Here is a 7,607-nt window from a genome sequence, read left to right as displayed (position 1 = left end):
AAAACAAATTGAAACAACATTTAGGGGAAAAAGGCTTAAGATTCCAAAAAAAAAAAAAAAAAAAAATGTAGTCGTAGATCACAACTACCGGTGAACACAGAAGTAGGGCCCACTGACACATCGATTTGGGGGTTGTTTAATCAGTGTTTTTGGCCTCGTTCACTGCTCCCCTCTCATTCTCTCTCCTCCCTCACCTTTTCCCTTCTTTAAAGCTTACCTCACTCCCCTCATTTCTCCCCCTTTCTCTCTCCTCTTCCTCCCCCCCTAAACCCCCACTAACCCCTCTTCACTCACTCTCACTTCGTATGCTAAATTGTTCATTTTACGGCCTTCAACATTAGGCCCCCTCTTCTAGCTTCCTTTTCTAATGGCTTACATGTGCGCTGATAGTGGTAATCTCATGGCAATTGCTCAACAAGTCATCAAACAACAGCAGCAACAACAACAACACGAACAACATCAACAGCAACAACAACAATCCCACCATAATCAACATCACCATCAATCTCAATTTCTCGGCCCGAATAACCCCTTTTTTCTCAACCCATGGGCCGCCCCTGTTCCGCCCATGTCCACCAGCCCACCACCTCCTTTGGGCTTCGCCGGCGGTGGTCCGCCCTTTCACGACCCATTCCAAGTCGGCCCACCACCGCCTGACGCCAACGAGCCTTGGCTAGACCATACTTCTACGACGTCGTTTCGATTTGCTGATTTTTGCGATGGGGCGCCGGGTGAGTTTGACTCCGACGAGTGGATGGAGAGTTTAATGAGCGGTGGTGGTGGTGGTGCTGTTGAAGCCGGTAATAATGATGGGTCTAACCTCCAATCCGCTTGTGACGCGTGGCAAGGCGTAAGCGGCGCCGTTGATTTTAGTCTTTATGGTGGTGTTAATGCTGATCCTTTTGCCACGTGTCCTAATCGGATCAATGTTGCTATTTCTCCACCGTCGGATCTCACTCGAGTTATTTACTCGGATGCAGATAAGACCGTTACAACTCAACCTTGGGTCCCACCTTCTTCGCCTCCATTAAAGGACCCACAATCGCAACCACTCCAACCTCCTCATACCCAAAACGACGCCGTTTCCGTTGCCGTTGCCGCCGATATCGCCGAAGAAGAACAAGAGCATTCATGGCCGCCATTAATCACTGCTTTACTGGATTGTGCTCGCGTTGCAGAGTCTGACCCTGAACGTGCCGTTAAATCACTGGTTCGACTCAGAGATTCAGTCTCACAACACGGCGATCCTACTCAGCGAGTTGCGTTCTACTTCACTGAGGCTCTTTCATGCCGTCTATCACCTCCGTTATCTTCCTCAATCGTTGAAACGACGGCGTCTGAGGAGTGTACTCTGTCATACAAAGCATTAAACGACGCGTGCCCGTTTTCTAAATTTGCGCATTTGACAGCAAATCAAGCTATACTTGAAGCCACTGATGGAGCGGAAAAGATCCATATTGTTGATTTCGGGATAGTGCAAGGAGTCCAATGGGCCGCTCTTCTTCAAGCGTTAGCAACTCGGCCCACCGGAAAGCCCAGTAAGATTCGGATCTCCGGGATTCCTGCTCCAGCACTAGGGGAATCTCCGGCGAGTGCTCTCTTCGCTACTGGAAACCGTCTTCGAGAGTTCGCGAAAGTTCTAGAACTCAACTTCGAGTTCGAACCAGTTATCACCCCAATCCACGAGTTGACCGAGTCAAATTTCCGGGTTGACCAGGATGAGGTACTCACAGTTAACTTTATGCTCCAATTATATAATCTTTTAGATGAAACAACAATTGAAGTAGAAGCTGCACTAAAACTTGCTAAATCATTAAACCCGAAGATAGTTACATTGGGTGAATACGAAGTGGGTTTGAATCGGGTGGGTTATTTGACCCGATTTAAAAATGCAATCAAATACTATTACTCTGTATTTGAATCGCTTGAGCCGAATATGGACCGGGATTCAGTTGACCGGGTTCAAGTAGAGAGGTTGATATTTGGTCGGAGAATAATGGGGTCAGTTGGGCCGGAGTTACCGGGAACTAGAAGAGAAAGGATGGACTGCAAAGAAGAATGGAAAGGATTAATGGAGAATGCCGGTTTTGAGGCGGTAACACTTAGCCATTATGCAAATAGTCAAGCAAAGATATTGCTATGGAATTATAATTATAGTTCATCCTATAAGTTGGTGGATTCTCCACCAGGGTTTCTTTCTCTTGCTTGGAATGATGTCCCTCTTCTCTCTGTTTCTTCTTGGCATTAATTAATGTTAATTAGCTAGTATTTTTTTTTTATAAATTAGGTTTTTTTTATTGATTTGGTTTCTATATAGCAATGTAATTGGGATAATGGGGTTATTATTTTATTTTGTTTAGTGGTTTTTCTTTGATTTTTAGGCTAGAAATGGTCCAATTATACAAGTGTAAAAAGAATATGGAAGAATGAAATGGGGTTATGCAAATGTTTTACTTGTATTTATTTTTCCTCTTGGTGTTTAATTGCATGTTTCCCAATCTTCGATGATGATGTGATGTACTAGCAAGCTTCATCATTTTGCATATAAAGTTGAATGTCTAGCTAAAAAAAGTCCTCTATTCTTAGGTTACATAAATGAAGATAGTAACAAATCGGTATTCTCGTTGTAAGACGTATGCTTTGGTTTTCGTGTTGATTTGTAACTAGGTTAGATCCCGTGCCATGCACGGTGATCTATAGTTATAAACTAAATTAGCCCTGTGCGATGCACAACATAAAAAATTTCAAACCATTAATTGCAATGGTATTTAGATCTAAATAATTTTGAATATAGTAAAAATTTAACCAAATTATGTAATACATAGTACTCTTAAATCGGGAGTAATTATATTTGGAAGTCAGATAATTTTTTTTATAAATCCATAATAATGTAAAAAAATATATAGAAAATAACATTCTTCCTAATATAATATTTGTCTTCAGAAAAACTATACTTCGTGTATATTATAATAATTTAAGGTAAAAAATAAGAAGGTTTAAAAAAAAGTAAAAATTAAAATTAAAATATGATGTCAGCAATTGATTTAGGCGGGAAATTTTTTTACCACAACTTGACATCTGTACAATTTAAATAGGGGATGATGTCAGCAGTTGTTACTTTAGTTATATTTATAGATTATATGCTAGGGTTAATCTAAGACATTCACAAATCTATATATTATACTAAAAGACAAGAGCCTCAATGTGAGGATGACAAATGTCACTCTCTCATTGGCTTATCTTATGTATAAAATAGATCTATATAATTATTGTTTACATATTCAAGCATAGTTATTTTTGTTCAACTTTAAACAATAAAAGCAAGTTTCTATACATGCATAAGATTTATATGATTTTCTAACATGATTAAATTTTTAATAATAAAATATATACTTTCCAATACTGCAAATAATCCATAACGTCTTTCCAATCTTTATTTATAGTCAAGTTAAAGAATAATACTGTAACTAATTTGAAGCAATATGATTAAAGTACATAATTAAGGAAACAAATATTTTGTATTTTGAAAGGCTAATATTGTTTTTTTTTTGATGAAAATTAAAATCGATAGAATTTAGTTTGACGTCAATTATGAAATCAATACATACATTAAAAAAAAACAGATGTACAGTAAAATATTGTGCACCAATTATAAAAGTTATCCTAAATTCAATACAAGTTATCGAATGAGTACAAAAGTTTTTGATAAAGATACAAAATAGTGTAAAAATTACTTTTATCGTTTGTTGTACTCCTTGACAAATACTGAATGTTGTGCCGAAATGTTGTCTTGGAAAAAAATATATAATCTTGAACATAAATTTAATTTTAATCAGCCTTTCATTTTCTATACAATGCCTTTTACAATGACCTTTTGTTTTTCTTACGTAAAAAAAATTGAACCAGAAACCAATCTAAACAAGAAGAATAAATGTTAAATTGAATTAGACATTTGACGGGAAAGGACAGATATAAAATGTATTATAACTATTACTCGTGTTTAAAATTGTAATATTCGTATTAACAATGCTATTACTTATGAATTCGTGCATTGCTCATGTACTATACTAGATATACAACAATCATGTGCAATAATTTATGTTGTTTTATACATAATAATACTTTGAACTATAATTTAGACTTTCACATCAACATTTTATAATAATAAAAAAAAAAAATACATGTCATTTTTATTACACCTAAACATTATATAATAAGTCACATTGTTAAAGTTCTAATTATATTATTGGAATGTATGTAGGTATGATACTATTTTCATGTACTTTACATTCTATGTAATTACGTATAGTATGAAAATTAATATATTTCGTGTAAAATAGTATGTGTATATAATAAAATATTTTTTATAATATAAAAAAGTATATGTATATAATATAATATTTTATAACACGGGTCCTCCATATCAAGTGTAGCCTCAATCACCACTACATCAATTGGTTGTTGGTGTAGTGGTGATTGAGACTACACTAAATTCGCAGGGAGGATCCGTGTTTGATCCCCTGCAACAACAATCGAGAGGGGAGTGGAACCTAACAGCCCAGAACTGATCCTCGAATCCGGATTAGCCCAAAGGGTGAACCGGATAGAACACCCAAAAAAAATTGATCGAGCAACTCAATGCATATATGACGGGAATTAACTTATCCTTTATATATCTTATACAAAACTCTAAAGTCTATATTTTTTTTCAAAATATAATAATAACATTTGTAAATTTTTGTTAATATGAAAGATATAAACCCATCAAAATGTATATATAGTTAAATTGTTTAATAACTTATATCGAATGCGTAATTTTATTAAAATTATTTGCATGTAGTCATTAAATGTGTTGGATGTTGTGTAGCTATGAAATGTTCAAAACTTTAGTTGAGCTACTTTGATTTAGTGATTGTCAGTAAAAAGATATTGACTTCGATCTTGAAATATAATAGTCTAATAAATTCTAAATAGAAAAATTAAAACAAAAGGAAATGAAAATAGTAAATGGCTTTAAATATGAAATAAACATAACCTTTTAAATCAATTTAGCGAATTCAAGAGACAACTTTAAGGCTTTTAAAATTAAATAGGGGAAAATATATGTAAAAAAACATTTTTAGAGATATAAATGTCCATGCACTATTATAAGAGTTTTGTTAACCTTTTTATAATTAAGGTAGGGACAAATCTTAATATATACTCCGTATATTTTATTTTTATAAAATTATCAGTATCCATACGACCATACCTATATACGAAGTATTTGTGTTGTACAGTGTATTTAATCAGCTGTTGGTTATATGACTATTATATAATATATAGTTTTTGGCACAATGCTTAACTTAGGAAAATACATGTACTTGTAGGTCAGATATAAGGTTATTATCGTGTCTATAGATTTGGTGAGTGCGACGGGTAAATAAAACTTGTATATATTAGAATGATTGTAGCTACTGATGCGGATGGTATGATAAGAAAATTAAGTAGTTTTTTCTCAACAAGAGATATAAATGAATTAGTCCACTTCTCTTATATAGTTATGTGGAGTATTATTCAATAATTTTTCAATTAATAAAATAACATTATAAAAAATTAAAAGAAATTCAAATAACATAAAATACTATTCAAATCACGTTCCTTTAATTTTTTTTATTGACCATTAGTAACCAAGTCCTTTATTAGTAATTGAATTACCTTTGTTTTTATTTTTATTTTTATTTTTATACGGGTTTTATAATTTGATTTATAAACCGTCGGGCACTATGCTAGTTCTATTCTATTCTGTATTCCGGTGTATTTAACAAGCTAACAATGTTATGAAGAATGATGTCTATATGCATTTTGAGTTGGCATTTGCCTTGTGTCGCCCATATGCTCGGGCTACTATTTTGGTGTATCTCGTGGGCTAGTAGAATAGGATGGAGTCTATGTACGCTATTCATCGGCATATGTCATGTGTTCGCCCAAGATTAGAATCCTGGCTTGGTGAACCTAGCGTCGTTTAGGAATTAGGATGATGTCATAACACGCCGAAGAAATCTAAATTAAAAGTAGTTGTATGTTGTAAAATAGTAGTTGGGTGGTAGTTTGTTTTAGCAGGTGAAAGAGGTTCTATGATGGGTGTATGATTTTTCATAAGAGGGGTTGGAAGATCACTATCGATTTACTAAGACTAGGATGAGCCAATTAAAAAGGGAAACAAACATAAAAAGGGGGGTCCTTATATACTTTTGATACTAAGGGCTAGACAGCAGAACTCAAAATGGCAACCTAAGGTTATTAAATGAAGAAATCAAAGTCATTGTCCTTTCAAGCGTCAAGGTCCTATAAATAGTGTTATCAGAAGGTGACCCATTACATTACATTTTTTAGCTGCATTTGTATTAATGATCTTCTAAAGCTTATGACAATCAATTCTGATAATGAAATTTTTAAGTTCTTCGGCCGCCCGTCTTTTTCGCAATTTCTCTATCAATCGGCATGGAAATAGCCACAACTCGTCGTAATTGGATTTGAACTTCGAAGGGGCTGATTTAATCTTACTGTTTTGCTAATCCTCACAAGTTTTGGTCATGGGTTAAGTGGTAGTCTTTGTCTATCATGGAAAATTGGCCATTCTACCCCACTTATCCTATCCTTTAGAGTCGTCTAATGGATGCTTTCTCTCTTTGATATCCACATATTTGTAATGTGAAAGGGAAATGGGAAGAAAAAAAAAAAAATCAGAGTCATGGTATATATATCATGTAATTTGTTATGTGATTAGTGTTAAATTTAGAATGTCTAGATCTAATGATTTTGAGGCTTTTTGCATGTCAGTACGTTATTGAAACTCTTGGTTAGGAGATTTCACCAAGGAAAATGAGAGTAATAAATGTCGGGCTTGGATATAATCTCATTTCATGAAATGACTTGGTAGCTGTGAAAAGATTATAAACTTTATTGGTGAATAAATATTTATTAATCTTGTTCAATACGACAATACATTATAGTAGTATGAGGGCTCTTCACCAAAAAAAAAAAAAAAAAAAAAAAAAAAAAAAAAAAAAAAAAGTAGTATGAGGGCTATAAATTTGTTTGCATTTGTGAAGGTTAGACAACATCATATAGGTGATGGGTTATTAATATAGATAGGGAAAAGGGTTTTGAAATAGACTAGGAATCCAAATCAACAGATTATTTACATTGTAATATATTGTGCATATAAGTTATTATTGGCACTGAATAATACAAAATTACTTAAAATTTTGTCTTTCAATTAACAACATGCTAAGGAGAGAGCTTGAAACTGCTTATCAAAACATAAAATATCTAGTTCAAGTGGCATATAACGAAATACGTGGCATCCTAGTGGCGATAATGATGTGGATTTTTTAACATGACATGTCCAAATGTACAACACAAGAGCTTTCAATTTTCACTAGGGCTCCTCCCATTACTTGCATAATGGTAGTGCATCATACAAATTGTTGTTGACAGGGTGGAATGATAAAATTATCGAAACTAAAGTACAATTATATTTCTCCTCTTTTCTTTGTCAAAATTTGCATAAGTGGTGTTGCTGAATACGGATGACATAGTCTATTGTACGAGTAGTAGTTTGA

At 33.9% G+C, this 7,607-nt stretch overlaps 1 pseudogene; it reads left to right on the top strand.

The window, feature by feature from the left end:
- Window positions 1-220: 220 nt before the first annotated feature.
- LOC145601460 (SCARECROW-LIKE protein 7 pseudogene) lies at window positions 221-2,463 on the top strand (annotated as a pseudogene).
- The last annotated feature ends 5,144 nt before the right edge of the window (window positions 2,464-7,607 follow it).

The sequence above is a fragment of the Chenopodium album genome, chromosome 21 (assembly GCF_948465745.1).
Source record: "Chenopodium album chromosome 21, dcCheAlbu1.1, whole genome shotgun sequence".
Lineage (NCBI taxonomy): Eukaryota > Viridiplantae > Streptophyta > Magnoliopsida > Caryophyllales > Amaranthaceae > Chenopodium > Chenopodium album.
This window is presented reverse-complemented; position numbering and strand designations above follow the sequence as displayed.